The sequence below is a fragment of the Anolis carolinensis genome, chromosome 2, assembly GCF_035594765.1.
Source record: "Anolis carolinensis isolate JA03-04 chromosome 2, rAnoCar3.1.pri, whole genome shotgun sequence".
NCBI classification, from domain to species: Eukaryota; Metazoa; Chordata; class Lepidosauria; order Squamata; family Dactyloidae; genus Anolis; species Anolis carolinensis.
This window is the reverse complement of record NC_085842.1, coordinates 229,924,144-229,948,136: the sequence shown is the minus strand read 5'-3', so window position 1 is coordinate 229,948,136 and position 23,993 is coordinate 229,924,144. Positions and strand designations below refer to the sequence as shown.

General features: G+C 37.5%; 1 long non-coding RNA gene across 1 annotated transcript; it reads left to right on the top strand.

Moving 5' to 3' along the window:
- Nucleotides 1-19,996: 19,996 nt before the first annotated feature.
- Nucleotides 19,997-23,129, top strand: LOC134296583 (uncharacterized). Its single transcript, XR_010003380.1, has 2 exons — nt 19,997-20,493; nt 22,359-23,129. It is a non-coding gene; the product is annotated as an uncharacterized LOC134296583 (long non-coding RNA).
- Nucleotides 23,130-23,993: the final 864 nt, after the last annotated feature.

Here is a 23,993-nt window from a genome sequence, read left to right as displayed (position 1 = left end):
TCACTGGCCAGCCCAACTAGGATTTTCACTGTCTTTGTAACTGAGGCCCCATCTACACTGCCATATAAAATCCAAATTATCTGCTTTGAATTGGACTATATGGCAGTGTAGATGGCCCTTTGTCATTTTATGGCCTGGTACATCCTGGCACATGCCTGTACCTGTGCATAACAGAGGAACATGTGCATTGCAGAGGAGCATTTACAATGATGAATAGACAATTTTTCAAGGAAGTCTATTCATCATTTATTATATTTCAGAAACCAATAAAAAGCTCCATGAACCTTTAATTTCTCTTGAACATAGTCAAGAAAAATACTGGTTTAATCCAGTTCCTTAAGATAAACAGTTCCTTTCCTTTATTATATTTCATTGCAATAAGCTCCCTGTGAACACTGATTTAATCAAATTCCCTAAAATAAACAACTATCCTTTATTATTTCTAATTTCATTTTTGAACCTGGGCAAGCTCACTCTTCAAAGCATTTGCAATTGAAATGAATCAGGTCTATGCCTTTGAAAATTGCAACCTTCATAGGACTATATGGATTTTGTTTGCTTTTTATATATATAATATTCTCCCTCTGTCTTAACTGAAGTTGTTTTGATTATCATGAATAGAAGGGTTCTCCTTGATGGTCCTTTATTAATAAACATCAAAGCAGTTGGAGAAGATTCAGTAGGATGCCTTTGAGTATAATGAACATAGTTTTCCAATGCTAATATCAATATTCGCAAGATGACAAACAAAGAGGGTATTTTTGTTTTTAAACAAAGAAACATGTATTCCTTTACCAGTGACCAAGCAGGTAAGACAATTTTTGAAACATATGTTCTCTTCCAGGTAGCCTTATAAGCTTTTTCTTTGGGGGAGGCATTGGATCTGACCTTTAGTGATGTACCTTTTTTCTCATACAGTAACCTTTTTGTTGAATAGATGCAAATTAACATGAGATATAGACTAACATGAGTATGAAGGTCATACTGATACCAGTCTTACCTCCTCAAACTCTGATCGCCCTAAGTCAAAAAGGAGGTGAACATTGCACTCTGATTGTCAATCTTCTTTCTTCTTTTTATTCTAAACACTTAATAATGTCAAAAGTTAAAATTATAAGATGTTTTGCTCATTTTTACATTAATTTTCATGCTTCGGGACTCTCTTTTGCAAAAAATAAGTATTTGCAGAAAACATTTTAGGTTTAGGTTTTTAGCAGACAAAAAAATGCTCACAATATACTATACTATTTGGTTGTCACAAAGCTGATGCGTGGCCCTTCCATATTAAGTGGTTGGTGTAGATAAATTCCATAGATAAATCCCATAGATAAATTCCAGTGATTCACAGTATGAATTCTAATTCGAGCTAGCCACAGAATCAAGACCCTTGGTTCCCAATGTGGGGCACACACCCCATAGGGACGCAATTTGAGTATTGAGGGGGGCAATTTGAGAATTAGTTATTAACAGTGATTCTTTTGCATTTCTTATGGTTCTAGGGGCCCCATAAACAGTATAAAAATAAATATTGTGACATACACATTAAAAAAAATCAGAATGTACATGGCAGTCAGGTGGAGACAATGGAGAGGGGAGTGGAGAGAGTATAGCGTTAATTAGAGAGTACATTAGCATAGAAAAGTGAGGCAGCTTTCATTCCAAACACCCCACTTCTCTCAGGATTCTTTTAACATTACAAACTATACAAAATATGTAAAATGTATTTTTGTTCTACATATGACTGTAGCAAGAAATGTGAAAAAATCCAAAGTACAATTAATATTTTTATAGGTAAGTCAATATTTTTGTATGAATTAAAACAAAAGATTATCAGCCACAAAACAATTAATGGCAGGTGACAGGATATTTTCACATATTCTTACCAAGTTACCCAGACTTTGATGCAGATTACTCAAATTAATTGTGCCTCAAATGTAACTACTACCCACATGATAGTTGTTCTATTTCTATTTCATTCCTTAACTTTATCAAGCGTTTTTATTAGCAAAAGTTGATATTTGTAAGGTTCAAGCATGGAAATCTTGCAATGTCCATTCCTGCAAATTTTTCCTGATATTTTCCTGATATCTTGCTGTCTACTTAACACACTTACGTTATTTTTTAGTGAAAAGAACCTTTTGAATAGATAGAATGTGCAGTGACACATCATTAACAATCAACAAATGACATCGACCGTAATGTCGGAAAACCCACAAGGTAAGGTTTTGTACCTAGCTTCAATGCCTGTGTCCCTTCACGACAAAATAATATTGAACATGCCATCAAATTGTTAACAAAAAAGGTTTCCTCTGTGAATAAGAGTTCACTTTTTGAATAACTCCTCTCTTTGTTAGAGAGGACATATGGAACTTTTAATACTTTAAGTAATATATGTAAGTGTAATAGAGATGAAAAATATATGTAATAATTATAACTTTGTACACTTCCTCTATCCCTGTCCCCTCAACCCCTCCCCCTCCTCTGCAACATATTAGATATTGGTAAGTATTTAAATTATTGACATTAAGTCCATTCTTTCCATTCTGCCCTTTATTATTTTTATTTTTCCTTTTCTTTTGTACCCAACTTTTACATTTTTCCTCTTAGTTTGTGTGTAAAAAATGTAAATGTTCAATAAAAAGGGGAGAAAAAAATTATAAGAATTATATATCAGTGGGGGGACCATATACTTTATACAAAAATTGAAAATGGACATAGAAAGCTTTTAAAAACCTCTAGACTTGAAACCAATTACTACTAGCCATATGAATCAATGGCATCTTCCAATTTATGTAATTCCACATGACTGCATCTACATTGTAGAATCAATGCAGTTTGACACCACTTTAAATGCCATGGCTCAATCCTATGTAATCATGAGAGCTGTAGTTTTACAAGGTTTTTAGCCTTCTTTGCCAAAGAGTGTTGGCAAAATACAAATTATAGGATTTCATTATATATTATAGACCCATAGCAATTAAAACTATGTAGATTAACTCTTAGTCATTGAATTCTTGTTTGAACTAACAATTAGATTTAGACCATAGTCAGCATTTGATCAATCAGAAGTTTTTAAGCTTTATATCTTTGTATTTTAAAATACGTTGGAAACTGTCTTGTGAACATTTGACTTTGAAAAGCAAACTTGACATATAAATCACAGCAACCATCATTCATACCCAGATAAATATTGTGGAACATAAAGTTAACACACACACAGTACAAACATGGGATTTATGTATTTGACCTGGCATTTCTTGTCAACATGGAGTTCCAGCTAGCTTTGTTTTGTTCAGCCATCCTAACAAATAAATGCTTTCCCATGATACTAGGGGTTCCTTTGCTATCTACAAATAACATGAGATTGTTTCATCAACATTTGAAGCTCTTGAGGAGATGGAACAACTCTGGCCTATAAAAACAACAACACATAGGTACAATTTTCATATGACATCTATACTATCAAAATGTCAGTGACCTCCTTTTCCTCGAAGTCATTTGCATCACCAATGAAGCTTGGGTCTACCTATATAACCACAAGTGATGCATTTTGTGGCATAAATAATAGTATTTCTTGGATATCCTTCTAGGATGTTTTTACAGCCACTGACCCTTCCATCAGCTTGGTAATCACAAATTGTGCTTTCCAATGAATCACTTGGTAATAAAGAGGCATGCATGTTGCAAATGGGATGATCTTTCCCCATGACATAAACACCTGAAACATATATTATTTGCCTCAGTTTATTGTGTGACAAATGACAGCCCAAAGGCCACCATAGCTACATTTATTCCCGCATCTTAAAATTCTTGTCAAACAACTTTTATGAGCAGTGAATTAGGACTTTCCCTTCACTCTTCCTGCCAACGTGCCTAAGATTATTGCATTCAAACTACCACTGCAAACCCATAAGAAAAGCATGTCAGATGGCATGACATCTCGTCTTGTTGTAAAGCTCCAAGGATAAAAGGGAAATTTCAGTTCACCTGACCATATGCTGCTCTCATAACACAAGCCATAATGAAATAATAAATGTCTTTGTGGGTTCATTCTCCTTTAACTATTCTCACAAACCTGACAGCAAAAACTTTCTTCCTTCTTTCAGTCAATCAGTAATGTTTTTAGGATACTATCATTACTCTTACAAAATCTCATTGCACCTTTCCCTGCTTGTAAGAATAGGTGAAAAGGATCCTGTCAAAACATTGACTCAGGCTGCTTCTACAGTGTAGAAATAATGCAGTTTTGTACCACTTTAGCTGCCATGGTTCAATGCTATGGAATCCTGGGATTGATAGTTTGATGAGGCATCAGCACTTTTTGGCTGAGAAAGCTAAAGATCTTATAAAATTTAAAATCCCATGATTCCATAGCATTGACCCATAGTAGTTAAACTGGAGTGATTCTACAGTATAGATTGAGCCTTACAGTGTAACAAACATTTGACCATTATTTGATAGTCCAGAGAAATGAATGAAACTGCACTGACTTGAATTTTTATCATTATCATCTTGATTCATTACAATATAACAGCTTTTCTTGGAGGATTAAAAAGAAACAAATTCTACCACTGCTATCTATAATCCCCTACCTCATATTATCCCACAATTTTCACAGTCCGTTTCAGCCCAACCCAACAAGACCAACAACTTAGCAACAACAACAATACCAACAACACATGAAGAAACCAAGGTCATCATCTCTAATAACAGCAAGATACACTAGGAGACCTGAAATAAAATGGGACATGTTTTCCAGCCAGTATCTAGATATTAGATTTCATCTTGTAGCAACCTCTATCTGCTCACTGTTTTTTCTGTATGTGTATCTCATTTGCAGTTGATCCATTGACCTAATCCAGTTCTCGAAAGTCTCTGCAACAACCCACCTCTTTCCGGGACTTATGAATTACTAATACAATATGACTGTGCTTTTGCCCTTTATAGAAAAGAAGAGGAAGACAAATTTTCTCTTTGGTGGCCAAAGGGAAATGCAGAATTAATGCTGTCAGATACCACTTCACTCCCATAACTCAATGGTATGGAATCATGAGAGCTGAGGTTGGTGAGGAACCAACACACTTTGGTAGAAAAGGCCATGAGACCATGCCACTGAGTGGCATCAATCAGCATTAATTATATTGTGTAGATTTTTTTTAGTAAAGCACTCTAAAATGCTTTTTCAACCCTATATTTGAGCTACATTTTTCTATCTATCACCTGCTGTGTCAGCTTTTACTTGAGGTGTCCAAACTATGCCTCCAGTAAAAACGCATTAATTTGGAACTCATCAAGGTTTCCCTGGTTTGTTCTGAATTAATTTAATACCCCATTAGATCTAGGCCTTTCAGAAAGGCCCAGATCTAGTAGGGTATTGAGCCTGTGTGGACTCATTTCCAGGTAGTCCTGGACCTACTCGGGGGTGAGTTCCCAATGCCATCCTGAACCTTTTGGGCTCCTGGAGCCCAAAGCTGTGGGATGGCGTCCACCCCCTTATCCCTGTCATCCATTTACTCCTAAAAGTAAGTAAAAGGTAGCTGGCAGTCATAAGTTTCTTCCTCGCGTCCTCCTGGTGTGAGGAAATGATGCACCAGGATATAGGGGGATGAGGAGGATTTTTTCCTTCTCAACCCACACTCCCCCTCGGTCTCCTGGTGTATCATTTATTTACACCAGGAGGATGCCAGGAGGGCATTTATGGTGGCCAGATACTTTTTACTTAACCTTTATAGGTAAATTGGGAGACTTCAGGGTGGCTACATGCCATCTTTATTTTAATCAGGATAGCATGTAGCCGCCCCACCCCCCAGGAAAGCCTGGGGTTTTTTGAGGACAGTGGAAAGTTGAAAACTTGAGGGTTTCAAACCCTCTTCAGCATGGGTTTTTGTCCTGTCCTGAAGCACCTTCCTATGCATTCCCCCTATATAAACATCGGGGGTGCATCTTACAAGCACACATGATTTTTATATCAATAAATAAAGCTTTTTTCTGTTGTGGTACTGGAATTAGTGTGCATGGTGCCTTAGAATCAAAGAAATATAATACCTTTTTTTTTCAAGCTCTAACTCACAGCTACTCAACAAGTTCTTGGGAGGAAAGATGATCAACCAATAACTTTATACAGTGTAGATGATGTAGTAAAGTTGTGTTCCCCAATTGTATCCCAATGTTATTATATGTTGGACTGCATATCCCAATTGTTGTTCTCAACTAAGGTGAAAATTAGAAGCAGAAGGAAACTATATATATATATATATATATATATATATATATATATACACACTAGCTGTGCCCGGCCACGCGTTGCTGTGGCGAAGTATGGTGGTATGGGAAATAAAGTATCGAGGAATTGGTGGTAGTTAAGGTCAAGGGTAAATGTTTTCCCCAGACATTAAGTCCAGTCGTGTCTTACTCTGGAGGTTGGTGCTCATCTCCATTTCTAAGCCGAAGAGCCGGCGTTGTCCGTAGACTCCTCCAAGGTCATGTGGGATGACTACATGGAGCGGCGTTACCTTCCCGCCGGAGCAGTACCTATTGATGCACATTTGCATGTTTTCGAACTTCTGGGTTGGCAGAAGCTGGAGCTAACAGTGGGGACCCTCTCCGCTCCCCCAATTCAAACCTGTGGCCTTTCAGTCCAGAAGTTCAGCAGCTCAGCGCTTTAACATGCTGCGCTATCAGGGGATATTATTTCCTAAATGTTGTGAATATACAATATTTCTGATTGGTTTTTTTTTGTTTGTTGGAGGCAAGTATGAATGCTGCAATTAGGAAAAATGATTAGGATGTAATGGCCTTGCAGCTTTAAAGCCTGGCTGTTTCCTCCCTGAGTGAATTTTTTGTTGGGAGGTGTTAGCTGGCCCTGATTGTTTCCTGTCTGGAATTCCCTTGTTTTCAGAGTGGTGTTGTTTGCAATATTTTATGTGCTTCTACTGTCTGTGACCCTGAGAAAACAGAGGATTTTCCAGACTTTGATGATGGGAATACTTTGTTGAGAGGTGTTAGCTGGCCCTGATTGTTTCCTGTCTGGAATACCCTTGTTTTCAGAGTGATGTTGTTTGCGATATTTTATGTGCTTCTACTGTCTGTGGCCCTGAGAAAACAGGATTTGCCAGACTTTGATGATGGGAATACTTTGTTGGGAGGTGTTAGCTGGCCCTGATCGTTTCCTGTGTGGAATTCCCCTGTTTATTTACTGTCCTGGTTTTAGAGATTATATTGTTCTGCATTGTTCTATCCCAGTAATTATTTCATATTAAAGAAGAATCTCACTTATCCAACATTCGCTTATACAATGTTCTGGATTATCCATCACAGTCTGCCTTTTCATAATCAATGTTTTTGTAGTCAGTGTTTTAAATTCATTGTGATATTTTAGTGGTAAATTTGTAAATACAGTACAGTAGAGTCTCACTTATCCAACATAAACGGGCCAGCAGAACGTTGGATAAGCGAATATGTTGGATAATGAGGAATTAAGGATAACCCTATTAAACATCAAATTAAGTTATGATTTTACAAATTAAGCACCAAAACATCATGTTATACAACAAATTTGTCAGAAAAAGTAGTTCAGTACACAGTAATGCTATATAGTAATTACTGTATTTATGAATTTAGCACCAAAATATCACGATATATTGAAAGCATTGACTACAAAAATGCATTGGGTAATCCAGAATGTTGGATAAGCGAGTGTTGGATAAGTGAGACTCTACTGTAAATACTACATAGCATTACTGCGCATGGAACTACTTTTTCTGTCAAATTTGTTGTATAATATGATGTTTTGGTGCTTAATTTGTATAACGATTACCTAATTTGATGTTTAATTGGCTTTTCCTGAATCCCTTCTTATTATCCAACATATTCACTTATCCTGCCGGCCAGTTTACGTTGGATAAGTGAGAGTCTACTGTATATTTCTAATCTTATATTATCTGCTCAGAACTGGATTATCTGAGGCCCCTTCTTCACAGCTGTATAAAATGCACACTGAAGTGGATTATATGGTAGTGCGGAGTCCAGATAATCCAGTTAAAGCAGATAATATAAGATTATAAATGGGTTATATAGCTGTGTGGAAGGGCCTTGAGTCTACACTGCCATATAATCCAGTGCAAATTAGATAATCTGTGGAAGAAGTCTAAGTGAGGCCTAACTCTGCCTGTCCCCTAACTGAAACCTGGCTGTCCCTTGGTTGCTAGGCAACCAAGTGGGCAGAGATTAGCCCTCTAAACTGGAGGCAATTGGATAAAAAAAATTATTGCTCTCCCTCTAATTAGGACTTTATTTTTCTTTTCTTTTTGTTGTATCAACCTTGAGGCGTGGATGATGGGTTGTGTTGTCAAATTTTGAGGTTGGGGGGGCCTGTACTTTTGTTGTTTTGTGAATTGCCGTGATGCCATCACTCTTTTATATATATAGAAGATATATATATGGTTTCCTTCTGCTTCTATATGGCTCAATGTTTCCCTTTCTATTTGGCTTACACTTGATTGGAACATTTTGTCTATGTTAATCCTTTGTGGAACTCTATCCAGGTTGATCCATCTAAGCCCAAGTTTTCAGTCCTTTTTACCTTATATACTTCTTCAAATAGTTGTGTTGTGGATTCATTCCTCCTCTATCTGCCATCATTGCTCAGTGCTGTTGTTCAACACTGCTGGATAGTCATCTTCCTGTCCCTCTGTACTCCATGTCATGGTGATCTCCAGCAATGACATGAGTCCTAACAAAAGTGACGAAGCCCATGGGAAGGGGGAGAGAATGAATTGAGAGAGTGACATTCATCCCATTTGAATAGATTTTATAGGTTGATGAAATCATCCATTTCTGTCACCTTCACTTTAGCCAACAGAAATGATTTTTTTAAAATGGGTAGATATCTTCTAATTCAATTAGTGAAAGTTTTGTAAAGTTTTTCATGTTACAGATAGAAAAAGACTTCAAAGAACCCCAGTAGTCAGCATATTATGCCACAGTATCATAACTGGCAATTAGGAACATTGGAGATCACCTTTATCAGGGCTTTGAACTGCCTTCAAAGGCACTGTATATATGTGTGCATGTGTGCATGAATGTGTGCGTGCGAAAGAGTCTGCAACAGTATTTTTCATAAATGTACCATTCTAAAGCTACAATTTATGATAAAGCTGAGGTAGAATAAAAGCTGAGAGTGGAAGCTGTGAGCCAGAAAATCTCTGCTTTAAAACCCAGCTCTGCCATGAATTCCCTGGGTTGTTTTAAGTTAAAAACTGCTGCAATGTTTATATGATGTGTGATGCCACTTGTAATTTGGAGGCCCTTCTACACAGGGAAAAATGCAACTGAATTAGTATTAAAAATGCTGGTTCCAATATGCACGGAGGCTACATACATCTGCTCTAAACCACTCCGCAGTGGAATAGCAACCACACAGCCCAGCTGTGCCGAAACTGATTTGGAAGGGCTGGGTATTGGCTAACTTTCTCATCCTGCACCCCTATCACCACCAAAAAAAAAAACCACTACAGGAAAGCATCCCTTATCATTACTGCAGGGTCTGTACTATCTGCTCCAGCAGCATTCTGAACAATACCCCCCACCCCAAGCTCCATTGCTTCCATGATGATGATGAATCGTGAAGTACAGTCTCTGCTGCAAAAGAAAAGGAAGCTTTTCTGCCATTTTTCATAGGAATGGGGGTGCTGGGAGGCAGAAAGTCATTTCCATTCCACTTCCCTGGGCCGCTTGAGCCCGGGAGTGCAGCATGACTATGGGGGCATGATATTGGTTTGTGATCTGAGATGGCAATCCCCACTGCCATCTTCCTGGATGATTTGGACTTTTTCCAGTGGTTTTTTGTTTAATCTGGATCAAATTGAATTAATTGGCTTAATTGGGTTAAACCACATTATCCTGTGTGTGTCGTGTGGACTGGACACAGCAGGCTAATGGGTTTTCTACTTTGCATTAAATGACTGTGGTTGCAGCCTTAGCCTTTTTTTGCCAAAGAGTGCTGGCAGCTCAACAAACTACAACTCCCAAGATCTCATAGTATTAAGCCATAGCAGTTGGAGTCAGACTTCATTCTATCGTATAAATTACTAGCTGTGCCCGGCCACGCGTTGCTGTGGCAAAGTGGTGCTGGTATTGGTTAAAAGTTGTTGTGGAATTTTTATTTGACGTTATTTGTATTTTTTTAATTAATTTTATTGTAACTTATCTTTTTTATTTATTATATTTTATTATTTTGTTGTATTGTTTTTAGTTATTTTGTTATAGTATTTTATTGTATTAATTTATTATTTTTATTGTATCATTTGTATTTATTTTATTTTTTATTCTTTTATTAACACTGGGCTGAGTGGGTTGCTAGGAGACCAAGTGGGTGGAGCTTAGCCTTCTAAGTGGCAGCAATTGGATAAAAGCAATTATTCCTCTCTCTCAAATTAGGACTTCGTTTTTCTTTTCTTTTTGTTGTATCAACCTAGAGACGTGGATGATGGGTTGTGTTGTCAAATTTCGAGGTTGGGGGGCTTGTAGTTTTGTTGTTTTGTGGGTCGCCGTGATGCCATCACTCTTTTATATGTATAGATCATGGGGAACAGGACTGAACCCTGGGGGATTCCAGAGGCTAGTGGTCAAAGAATTGTAGAGGAATTCATTAGCATCACCTTCAGATACCGTCCCTCCAGGAAGGAGTGAAGCCACTGAAGACAGTACCATCAAGCCCCACTGCAGAATGGTGGTTCAGTAGAACACGATGGTTGATGATACTGAAAGTTGTCCAGCAGAACCAGCATGGATACATTCCCCCTGACCAGTTCTTTGCATAGGTCACTTTGGTGGATGACCTATGCAGAGAAATTCTCCCCATTGAATGAATTGAATTCCTCCTCTCAGGGTCTTCTACACATGCCTAAAACCTGGAAGTAACCAGGATAAAAGGGTGGGGTGTAGCTAAATGACATTTAGCACAAGCGCAGGCAGAATCAGGTTAACAGTTGAAAAGCATGTGTTAAAAAGGTGCACTTAAAACCACATTCTCCACAAAAATGCACACCTTTGCAAGATCGTATATTCCTGCAGTTATGCAAAACACATGATTTCCTTCCCTTCCCCCTGTGTGGGCTGCTTCTGGGCTCGTGCTTATTTTAAAAGCCCAAGACAGGCTCTCCAAAAATTTGTTACGGGTTTGTAGAAAAACAAACTGCGTGCAGTCCTGTCCAGACTTATCCAGTCCTTTGTTGTATCCACAATGAGCAAAAGAAAAAACAAGTCACGAAAATGGAAGAGAAAATCAAAATTTACTCTTAAGTAGCAGAGTCAATAAATCATAATAAAACTTCCAGCAACAAAACTCACATAAAGTCTCTTGCATTAAATTCATGCATCTTCATAGTAGGCTCTCAGCAAGCATTCAGTAAGTCCCCCAGTAAGTCCCCAAGACATTACAAACATTTCCCAGATATACCCCATTCAGGGAGTGGCTCAAGCCTGTTAGCCCTGATTGTTCCAATTACTCAACCATGAGTTGTAATTAACCAGGTGTTTTTCTCTTAACACACACTTACACAAGTAGTGATCCCACAGAAACTTAGTCACATACATGCATATATAGTAATACCCCTCCTTGTGTTAGGAGGAAAAACATAGTACATTTTACATAGTACATTCAAAAAATTCCTAAATCATTTAAGACCTGTTCATGTTCCTGAACACTTTGTGGCTTTGTCAATATATCAGCCAGATTTAGAGATGTGTTACAATACATTAAATCAATCTCACCATTCATTACTGCATCTCTTACACAACTGTATTTTATATCGACATGCTTGCTTCTTTGTTTTACTCTGGCTTGTGTTGCCATTAAAATGCATGTTTGGTTATCTTCATATATTTTTGTAGGATCTTCAACAGGTATTTGCAAATCTTTCAATAATTGTTTTATCACACAGATTTCTGTATATGCTAAGCTGAGAGCACCAAATTCAGCTTCACTGGAACTTAAAGCAACAAACCCCTGCTTTTTGGATTTCCAATCTATGACTATTAGAAAATTTAACTAAAACTCCAGTTGTTGATTTCCTATCTGCACTGTTTCCAAAATCACTGTCTGCATATACTTCTAAAGACATTGAGTCATCCGGACTTAAAACTAAACAAAAATCTTGAGTTTGTTTTAAATATCTTGCCACTCTCTTAAGTCCATTCCATGCTGAAACGGATGGATTGCTTGCATATCTACTTAAGAAATTTACAGCAAATGCTATGTCTGCTCTTGTGTAATTGCTTATGTATAACAACTGCCCAATAATGCTTTTATACAAAATCTTTTCTTCAAATGGTTCAGAATTTTCTACTTCATTTGTAAAACCTAAAATCATGGGTGACTGAACCCCTTTACAATCTTTCATGTTTAGCTTTTCCAAAATCTGCAATATTTTTCCTTTTTGACTCAACATAAAACCTTGTTCAGTTCTCATAATTTGTACTCCAAGGAAATACTGTATTGGACCAAGGTTTCTCAGTTTGAAATGTTTGCCTAGTTCTTCTGAAAACTGATCAATTTCTGATTGACTCTCAGCTGCAAAACATAAGTCATCTACATATACAAAAAGTATTTGATAATCGTGCTGTATATTTCTTATATACACACATGGGTCTGCTCGGCTTCTCTGAAAACCCATTTTGGTCAAAGCATCATTCAAACAATCATTCCAGGCAAGCCCCGCCTGTTTAAGACCATAAAGTGCCCGGTTTAATTTGAAAACTGTGTTGGTATTTCTGCACTTAGAACCTGGTGGAGGTATTATATATAAGTTTTCCTTTAAATTAGCATTCAGATATGCTGTGCTTATATCAAAATGATATGTTTTTAAATTTAGACACGCTGCAAGACTTAAAATTAATCTTACAGAACTGGGGCTCACAGTGGGTGAGTATACCTCTGTATAATCTATGTCCCTGATCTGTGTAAACCCTCTAGCTACAAGACGCGCTTTGTAGCGTACCTTACCATCAGAATCAATTTTCTGCTTGAAAACCCATCTTGTATCAATAGGATTACTTCCTTCTGGTAAAGTTGCAGGTTCATATACATTTAACCTTTCCATGCTTTTTAATTCTTCATTTATAGCCTCTAACCATTTTTCTTTCTCCCCTTGTGGCAAACTCTCTATTTCCTCAAAAGTCTGAGGTTCATGGTTGACCAAACATACTCTTACATTTTGAATTTTAAATCTATCAGGTTTCTTCCTGGTTCTTTCACTCCTTCTGAGACCTATGCCCTGGCTAGTACTTGGCATGGCATCTTGTTGCTCATTTACTTCTGGTCTTATACCTACTTCTTCAGGTTCACTTACTTCTATTTTGGGATGCCTAGTTCTGACTAGCTCAGACTGAGTAACTTGACTACTTGAGAGTTGGTGACTAGCAGATGTTGGCTTTGCAATACTACCCTGCTCTGATTGTTTACCTTGCTCACGAGTTTTCTCATTTGAAATAGGAAGGAAAACTTCATGATTAGCATGTATTTTATCCCAGTTTTGGCTATGAGCAAAATTTACAGATCTAGATATTACAATTGTACCATCTTTGTCTAAAAACCGCCAAGCTTTGGCTCCTTGAGCATACCCAACCATGGTTAACCTCCTGGCTTTATCTTGTCCTTTCTTTCTTATTGCTTTGGGTACAAAAACCCATGCCTGCGTTCCAAAAGTTCGTAAATGCCCTAATGGAGGTTTCTTACCATATAACAAAAAATAAGGTGTGTTCTGAATAGGCTCACACCAGAGTCTGTTTATAAGATAACATGCAGTTAACATTCCTTCTCCCCAAAGATTTTGTGGTAACCCTGAATCTTCTAACAATGAATCTTTCACTGTTTGTATTTTCCTCACAAACCTTTCTATTTTTCCATTTTCTGCACTCTGACAAGCACATGTAAGTCAGTGCTTTATCCCCTCCTGCTTTAGAAAATGTTCCAAATTGTGTGAGGTAAATTCTCCTCCTCTATCTGTTTGTAGAGCTTTTACTCCAGCTCCAAACTGCCTCTTAACATATGCCACCCAATTTTTTAAAATTTCAAAAACCTCACTCTTTTGTTTTAACAGAAAACTCCATGCAAAATTTGAATAATCATCTAAAATACACAAAACATAAATTGCTCCGCCTTTACTCGGCTGAAAAGGACCAATTAAATCAGCATGCACTAATTGAAAAGCTTCTTCTGAGTTTCTTAAGCTTTTCTTACTAATTGGAGCTGACTGTGCTTTTGTTTTCTTACATACATTGCAATCCAGAAACTTCTTGCAATCTTTCAAATTAATGCCTTCACTGAAATCTTGCATTTTATATAATACTTTGAAACTTGGGTGACCTAGTGCTCTATGTAAATCATGAATGCAACCTTGATGTAATGGAGCATTCTTACTAATTACATTTACCTCATTTGTATTACCTCTTGGGGTTAAGACATACAAATCTCCCTGTAATACCCCAATTCCACATAACTTATTCCCTTTCAGAATCCTGACCTTGCCTCCAAAAAAGTTCACTGCATACCCTTCTTTATCTAGTTTCCCAACAGATAAAAGATTATAGTCAATTTCTGGAACTAAAAATACATTTCTTAATGTTCTTCCCAAATGTTTAACAAAAACTTCCCCTTGACCTTGAACTGGATAAAGCTTTCCATCTGCAAGGGTAACATTTGAGCATTCAGGATCTACAGGATTCTGAATTAAATTTTTGTTGTTCACTATGTGCTGTGAACACCCAGAGTCCACATAAAATATGTCCTCATCTGCTGGACTTCTTTGGGACTTTACAATTCTTACATGCGATGAACCCCTCCTTTGGTTCACCTTCTTCCCTTGCTTCCCTTGTTGCTTTGGACAGCTTCTCTTTAAGTGGTTTGGAGACCCACAGTTGAAACACCTTTTCACCACACAGACTCTCTCTGTCTCTTCCTCGTGTGCAACTCCAGATGACTGCTTCTCCTGGGAACGTCCTGCTGTGTTTGCAGACTCCAGGCCACGATCTCTCCTTCTCTCCCAATCTGCCAAAAGTCTCGCACAAATGTATTGCAGGTTTAATTGTGATTGTGGGAGCGACTCTAGGGAATTCACTATTCCGTCAAAAGAATCATCCATTGAGGACAACACAATAAAACATTTGTTTGCCTCTGTAAGTTTAAAGTCTCTCTCCTCTAGCTGCAAAAACAAACTCTGCAATGTCTGTAAATGGTCCTTGAGACTTTCATTTCTCTTCAGTCTCTTTCTATATAGTCATCTCGCTAGTACGGCCACTGTTGCTGCTGAGTCTGAAGCATGCACCTCTCTCAGTCTTACCCAAATCGCGTTGGCAGTAGGCAGGCTGCATATATGGACGAGCTGGTCATCGTCAACACCCAGGATAAGCGTTGCTTTGGCCCTTTCCTGTGCCCTTTGTTGCTCTGCTGTAGCTGGTTGTTGGACTGGGTTCTCTGTACATTCCCATAAGGATTACCTCCTTAAATAACTTTCCATTCTTACTTTCCAAATGGAATAGTTATTGCCATTAAGCCTGGCCATTGGGAAAGCTGCAAGATTCACCCCAGGATCCATCTTCCTTGTTTGCAAGTAAATACAAAATGCAAAACAAAACAATTTCTTCTTGCTACAGTCTTTTGTGGATTACTTCTGGAACTGGTCTGAAAACTGGACCTGAGACTGGGCCCATAACCTGTTACAGGTTTGTAGAAAAACAAACTGCGTGCAGTCCTGTCCAGACTTATCCAGTCCTTTGTTGTATCCACAATGAGCAAAAGAAAAAACAAGTCACGAAAATGGAAGAGAAAATCAAAATTTACTCTTAAGTAGCAGAGTCAATAAATCATAATAAAACTTCCAGCAACAAAACTCACATAAAGTCTCTTGCATTAAATTCATGCATCTTCATAGTAGGCTCTCAGCAAGCATTCAGTAAGTCCCCCAGTAAGTCCCCAAAAGACATTACAAACATTTCCCAGATATATCCCATTCAGGGAGTGGCTCAAGCCTGTTAGCCCTGATTGTTCCAATTACTCAACCATGAGTTGTAATTAACCAGGTGTTTTTCTCTTAACACACACTTACACAAGTAGTGATCCCACAGAAACTTAGTCACATACATGCATATACAGTAATAAAATTGAGCCACGAACATACAAGTAGGTAAAGGGAAGCAGAATTGGAAAGCAATTAGAACTTTCTGCAACCATTCCTTTATTTAGATCTTTATAGTATTAAACAGAGCTTGTATTAACAGTTGGGTGAAGAGAGAAAATAAGAACTCTCCTTGTCTTTACATTTGGATCTCTACATGTGTGCATATGAGATCCAGAATATATATATTTAAAAATCTTCAATTGGATTCACCCTCCGTCTTGCGGATTTGTAACATCCACTTGAAAGGAAGGTGTGAGGATGGTGGGAGACAATTTCCCAGGTTTGTGTGTGGACTTGCTATCAGGTCTTGGTATTTTTGCCCCACTTTTAAAACCTGCATTTTGGCACTGTCTGGAAGGACCCTTAAAATCCTAGGCCCCATCTACACTGCTATATACTGTGTGTGGGGGGGGGAGGGGGTGCATATTTCAAGGCAAATATATAATGCAAAGATCCATGTGGCTCATCCTTGTCTTCGAAGAAAAATCTATTTATGAAAAGTGCATTGTATATGTTTTAGCTGCAGTCTGGTAACTCCTTAGAGAAATATAAATCTTCCTAACAAATTTCAGAAATCTGACTGAAATGATCAGCATCCAGATGTTTCACTGGAGGGAGAATCCTCAAGTTTGCATCCATTTTTTCTTTTGATGATTTCCCCCCTAACAATTCTTGGTGTTTAATACCCGAGAATTTTGTAATTAATAGAGCAGTTGGATACTTTTCATCCAAGTGTGGCACTTTGTCACTCTTATGGTTTCAACACACAGCACCTATAACGAAATTGCTGGATAATTTATCCTGACATTTGAAATTTGGGTTGCTTTTTAAAGTAGGCCTAATTGTTAGACACACATTAGTGTCTTGGAAACATAAGCTAGCTGGGCTGACCTAAGAAAGCACCATCCCTTTTACAATTGACAAAACTTTTGGGGAAATTAAGCCAAAGCAAAATTTCATTTGCCCACAACTTTTTGTGTATGTGTGCAAAGACATCAGAACATTTCAGAAGGATGAGCTGACACTGATTTCATTTGTCTAAGTAGATAAATCATCTGTATTGAACTTGTCTCTGCTAGCATGACAGTGCTTATCCCTGATTCAATTTGCAGGGTTTTTTCCTGCCTTCCTTTCTCTCCCCTTCTTCTTTTTTTGTCCTGAAGAAACAATGTTTAAATAGAGAAGATCTGAAGGTTATGCATTTTAATCAGGGCTCTATAGAAAATGATAGCAGAAATATTTCCCACAACAGGCATTTCCCCCGTTCTCTTTCTCTCTCTCTCTCTCTCTGATTCATTAATCTACATTGACTTTTGGTGACATTGAAGTATTGGAGAAGGAAATGATCTTTTATGGGAGAACAGAGTGGAGAGATTATTTGATTTGATTTTTCTTACTTCACTTATATAGAGAGCACTTTTATCAGGTATCAGTTCCTGTAAAGATGTTTAATAGCATTTCACAAAGTTGCACCAGGATGGCATCACATGCACCTAATCCTACTTTTGTGAAATGCTTGTTTATAAAGGAAGAAAGCAAAATATTTTTTCTTCTGTAATAACATCTTTGTGAGTCTATTTACCTACTTTCTTCTCACAATTGAATATTGTCATGGTTAGCAACAGCAGAACTCTGTGAAAGAAGGGCAAACATGGAGATTAACTGAAACATTAATGCTGGCTTCCCAGTGACAAAGGACTCTTGCCACACCCTGAACTCTCCACAGATATATATTCTTTCCTTTCCTTACTTAGTTTATCCATACCTCACAACCTCTGAGGAATGCCTGCCATAGATGTGGGTGAAATGTCAGGAGAGAATACTTCTGGAACATGGCCACACAGCCCGAAAGACATACAACAACCCAGGGCAAACATGGATTGCGTTTGGGAAATCTGTAAGCTTTCATGAAAAGAAAAACTGCCTGCTAAAGTGGATACAGACATATTCAAGGGCACATTTTCACTGTCCACCTTATCTGGGGTGAAATCAGCATAGAAGGAAGCAGTTTTGCTGTGCAGATGTTTACACTTGATGTCCTGGACTGAGTAGAAGGCTTTTTGGTGTAGTATACACCAGAAACACTGGGCTCTTATAGGTCTCAGGATCTGCTGTGTGGAATATCCCCTGATGTTGCTTATCTTGGTTTAAAGAGCTTAAAGCATGCTGCAGCAAACATTTGCAGCATGTGTTGTATAACCACTGCTCTGTCAAGCTGTTTTCCAATGGTCTTGATATGCCTCCAGTAACTGCTCTGAGCAGTTATTCTCTGATTCAACAGAAAAGAGGCAAATGAAAGGAAAAGTGGGATAAATCAGTGAAGGGCTCTGTCCAATCTCTAGTAGTGTTATATGCATTACACACTTACCGGTATATCAACTTATGTTACAGTTGTCAGCCATTGCATTCCTATATTATCTGATTTCAAATGTCCTGTTTGTTTGCTCTTCCACAACCTACTATTCTTCTGTATCATTCTAATCAGCTGCCATTTTTGTTTTCCCCCCCTCACGTTCATTAGAACATATATTTGATTATGAACAAGTAATTTGAAAATAAAGCTACTTTCACATTCTGCTTGGGTTATTGGAGCTAGCTATTTAGTTTCTCCCATGCCATTTTGGTCATTCTGCTTCAGACACCCATGATTACAATCTCCAATATTTCCCAAGAGGTTCCTTCCATTTCATCTGCCAGGATTAGCACAGCGGTCTATACCACTAGCGGCAGAAAATCCTGCCAATCCAAAGGTTGGCAGTACAAGCCCATGCCAAAGTCAGGCCCAGTTCCCTGTCCACCTAGCAGATAGAAAACAGAATGTGAGTAGATAAATAGGTACCACTTTAAGCGAGGGGGTAATAAAAGCCGCCCATAAGGACATGCCGGTGATTTGACCTGAGGACGTCTATGGTAAGGATGACAAAGCTACTTGGCATATAGGATAGAGCAACAGCACCCCTACCCCACCCCACCCCACTCCCCGTGGCCGGAGTCAAGCACAGCCTCCAGATGCCAGAAATGGAAAAGATGCAAAAAGCCCTTACCTCTGTTTATGTATTGTCTGTCTTTGTTAATTGTATAACAGCATTGAATGTTTGCCATATATGTGTTCTGTAATCTGCCCTGAGTCCCCTCAGGGAGAAAAAGCGGAATATAAATAAAGTATATTATACATTATATTATTCTTTCAGGGAGCTCGGAACTGTTTTCACTATGGGGGAGCTTAACCTTGGCAGGCAGGTTATTTTGGCTACATGTGGGTATGGAAAACAACAGAAAAGCAAATCATAGCATAAAAATAATCTCCATCCAACTGAAGGTGGTAACAATCCAAATGCCGTGATCATTGAATACACTTCTGGTAGATAATTCTTGAGAGAAGTCTACAATATACAAATCTTGGCATCTTAATTTTGCCTAATTACTTTGGGAGAAAAGGCTCATCCCCACCCCAGTTTAGGACTTTATAACACAAACTTGCCATTTACTACAGTCACACCAGGGCTGGATTTTCACTGCCATATATTCCTGTTCAAAGCAGATAATCTGGATTCAGAAACTGGATTATATGGCAGTGTAGATGGGGCCTATCATTGAACACTTCTGATACTACATTTCTCTTTAATAGAACAATCATGCCAATTCTCCAGTTTGCCAATCTGTGGTCCAATGATTGGACTTCCATCTACTCTTGTAACTCCACCTTCCCATATTACCATTTGTCCTTAGACCAGCTTTGAAAAACAAAACTAAAAATCAAATATAACTTTAAAATGTAAAATAAAAGGAAAAGAGGTATCTTGGGAATAGTGGGGAAGGGAGGAGGAAATCCCAGCTTCTGATTTCACAATTGTGGAAGAGAACCATTGCACTAAGGCAGGTGGCTAGAGTTTTGTGGAATTTAGAGCTATTGATGGGTTTTATTGAAATAATTTTACCCACCAACAGCAGGACCAAAATAATTATAGGATGGGGGCAGAATGGCAAGGGGATACATACAATATTATGTGATTGAGACTGTCATGAAAGGTGGGGGTCCAGTTATAATGCTAGTTTGTCTGCTTTGTGCAAAAAGCCCTATGAACCACTATTTCCTCTATACTGGGATCTAATATTTGTTTTGTTTTTTTCCCCTAGTTCCACCAGCAGGGAGGTATAAACTCTCAACAGACCTCACACTTCTTTCCATAGAGAATATGTCTACTTCACAAAAGATGAAAATGGAGAAAGAAAAAGGGAGGACAAGACAGCAGTACATTCTGTCTCCTTTCATTCTAGTTTATAGCAACTGGTGTGGTTTTCATGGGCCTTTTCGGGAGTAAGTATTCCCTTTGTGACCTTCTACATTATTAGGTCTATAAATATGGTAAAATGGGGTGTATTAAAAGGTGCATTAACTTTATATAAGATATGTATCTTGAATTATATGAAAAGGAGCTGAATAGAGTCACCTTCCCTCATTTCTTTTAAATTCACTTTACTAGAATAGTTGTTTTCACTATGTTTTCAGTTGTTGTTATTTTTATAGGAAAAGAAAAGGAAAGGGAAACAGCTTGTAGTTTTGGGGTTTTTTTAAATGATGACACTAATATTTTGATACAAAACTTACATTTATGATGGTTTACCTAACCAGTATATTTTACATGCAAAGTGATTTTCCAATTACGTTTAGAAAAGCCAATTTTTTCCACACAGTTTAAACTGAAAACCATGAAAATTTATTGTTTTGCCCACATACTGTATTTAAATCCCCAGTCATCTGTTGTGCTGTGTTCCAGCAAGTGAACAAAGGCATTAAGAACAAAGTACAGAAAATTATAGTTTTTAATTATAAAGCTTTGTACAATAGCTATGATAAGAATATACACAAAGTATTCTAAGGTAATTTTGCATGGGTAATCATAGCTTTTATTACTTACTCAGTTCCTGTCTTTGGGAAAATGATTGCTTTCATATTATAGTTTTATATTTGAACTATAATTGCTTGTTATTGCAATGCTATTAATAACTATTCCTTATATAAAGTGTTATTTTAATAAAATGATACATTTATGAGCAGAGAATTCAAAAAATCTAGCTCATGTTTCTAGCAATGTCTAACCATGTCCTGTTTGTTGTAGGTACACTGTTAAATGCAATAGACTTGGGTTACTATGACTGGATCTACATTGCCCTATATCCCAGAATCTGATCCCAGATTATCTGCTTTGAACTGGATTATATAAACCTACAATACCAGATAATATGGGATAAACAGATTATCTGGGATCAGGTTTTAGGATGTAGGGCAGTGTTGATCCAGTCTTTGTTGTCTTTTAACAATAGCCATTTGAATACCATAGTTAAGAATATGTTATGTTGTATGTTTATTTATTTATTTATTTGGTTTGTATTCTTTTTCTGTATATATGTATTATCTTATCCATGAATTCATTTGGGTTTTCTTAGGCAACAAATACTCAGAGGTGTTTTTCCCAGTTCCTTCCTCTGAAATTTAGCCTGGTATTTATTAGCAGTCATCAATCAACATACATAAGACTTCATAGAAGATACAAACATACATATAGTATACATATGTTGTTTACAGTACAGCTTCTAAAATGCATGATAGTAGGGTAGCAAAATATTTCAAACTTGGTTTGTATTACCATGCTTGAAATGTTTTCCTTCCATTGCTATCATGTACATTTAGCAGCCATACTATTGTGTGTGTGTCATAAGTATGTTTGTATGTCCTATGTACCTGTCCTTATATACATGTTGGTGCTAACACATGTAGGATGGTATCTAGGGTGAGAAGGGTGGGGTAGAAATGATGGAAATAAAAAATAAATAAATAAAATCTATATACAGTTTGACACCACTTTAACTACCGGTGCCTCATCAAACTACAACTCCTAGGATTCCATAGTATTGAGCCAAGTTAAGGTGTGTCAAACTGCATTAATCCCTTAGTGTAGATACACACATACTCTAATTCCTTTAGACCATCTTTAGTTGGGAGTAATAATAGGATTGAAGCTGATGTACATCTACGAACACTCCCCATTTCTTCTAAAGTGTAACTTTTCTCAAGTCAGTACTGCATTTCTTCTCCTGGGGCTGTACAGGACAAAATTCATTATCTTCCAAATTGTCTTTGTCATAACTAATTCCTTCTTCACCAATTTAATCTCTGAACAGGTTTTACATTCACAAGTGACAATCTCTATCACACCATTTGAATAGTTTATGGAAGAGATAAAAATAAGGCTATCCAAGACAATTGCCAATCCTTCAGGTCTGGCCTGGAGTTCAGGAACTGACCTCATTATCTTAAGACCTTGAGAGCAGTAAAGGAGATGTGACAAGATGCCATCGTGGTCTCACACAAGTCAATCATCTGAAGAGGATTGAGTAAGAAGGTACAGGACTTATGGGTCTCGCTCTCTCTTTATTAATAATGAAGAGCAGACAAAGCATGGAAACGAATCTATAGTAAATATTGCAAAATGGAATTAAAAGATTGGTAAATGTGCAGGGACAACCAGAAGAAATAGAGAAGAGGAAGTGAGTGTCCTACTGAGACAGAAGGCTTCTCAGTATTGTATTGGTCAATCATACATTTTTCTTTCTTATTCATACTATGATAGACTGTGCTGGTAGTAGTGATGCTAGAAAATGTTTGTATAGTTATGATGACAAATGGTACTTGGAACCATAAGCTGTGTTGCAAGTAGACATGTGAACATAAACTCATCATTTCATGGGATTGGATGAAATTGCATCAGCCAGAAGAGATACAACTTTCTAACCAAAGCAAAGCAACCTTTTTAGTCAATCAACAGCAGGGACTGTTGCCCAAATTGTAGGGCTGGAGCAGAGGACCTAAGCAGAGACTCACTCTTGCCCTTGGCAAGTACTGCAAGAGATAGGGTTGCCTATTGAATTAAAGGCTAGTACTCTGGAATGTCATTAAGTACTTCTTTGGTTTACTCTCAAGACCATGATAAAAACTCATGTTGGTGGGAGATTTCTGGGAATTCTCCAAAAAAGTAACTTTCCCAACCAATGAAGTAAATGTTTATATTCTCTGAAGATGTTTGTATTTCTGCTGGAACCCTAATTCTGGGAAATTAACGATATAAGCATATATCCACCATGATCCTATCTATCTATCATCTATCTATCTATCTATCTATCTATCTATCTATCTATCTATCTATCTATCTATCTATAGGTTTGAGTCAAGGCTGACTTCTTTGAGGTCTATTATTATTGTCTTCATGCTGAGCCTAGGTTATTCTGCTATATCTGAATAATAATAAAACTTAATTTATAACCCGCCCTCTCTCCCTGAAGGGATTCAGGGCAGTTTACAAAAATAATAAAAATGGCAAGCAGTCAATGCCCAACAAATAACAACAATCATGCAGAACAAAGAATAAAATAAACACGATACAATTTATAAACAACCAAAACCAAGGGTTAAGCTAAATCAACATAATAAGTACAAGAAGTCAACTTGATTTAAAACACAACATGTGATGGAATCATACATGATACCACAATTCAAGAACAATATTGACAAGATCAAATGTATCCAGAGAAGGATGATCAAAATAATAATAATAATAATAATAAAACTTTATTTATACCCCGCCACCATCTCCCCAATGGGGACTCGGGGCGGCTTACATGGGGCCATGCCCGGGAAAAATACAATATAACACAATATAAAAACAACATATCATAATACAATTACAACAATACAATAAAGAATCATATACAGTACAACACAAAATCCAAAGAGCAGTATAACAGGGCAGGCCGCACTGA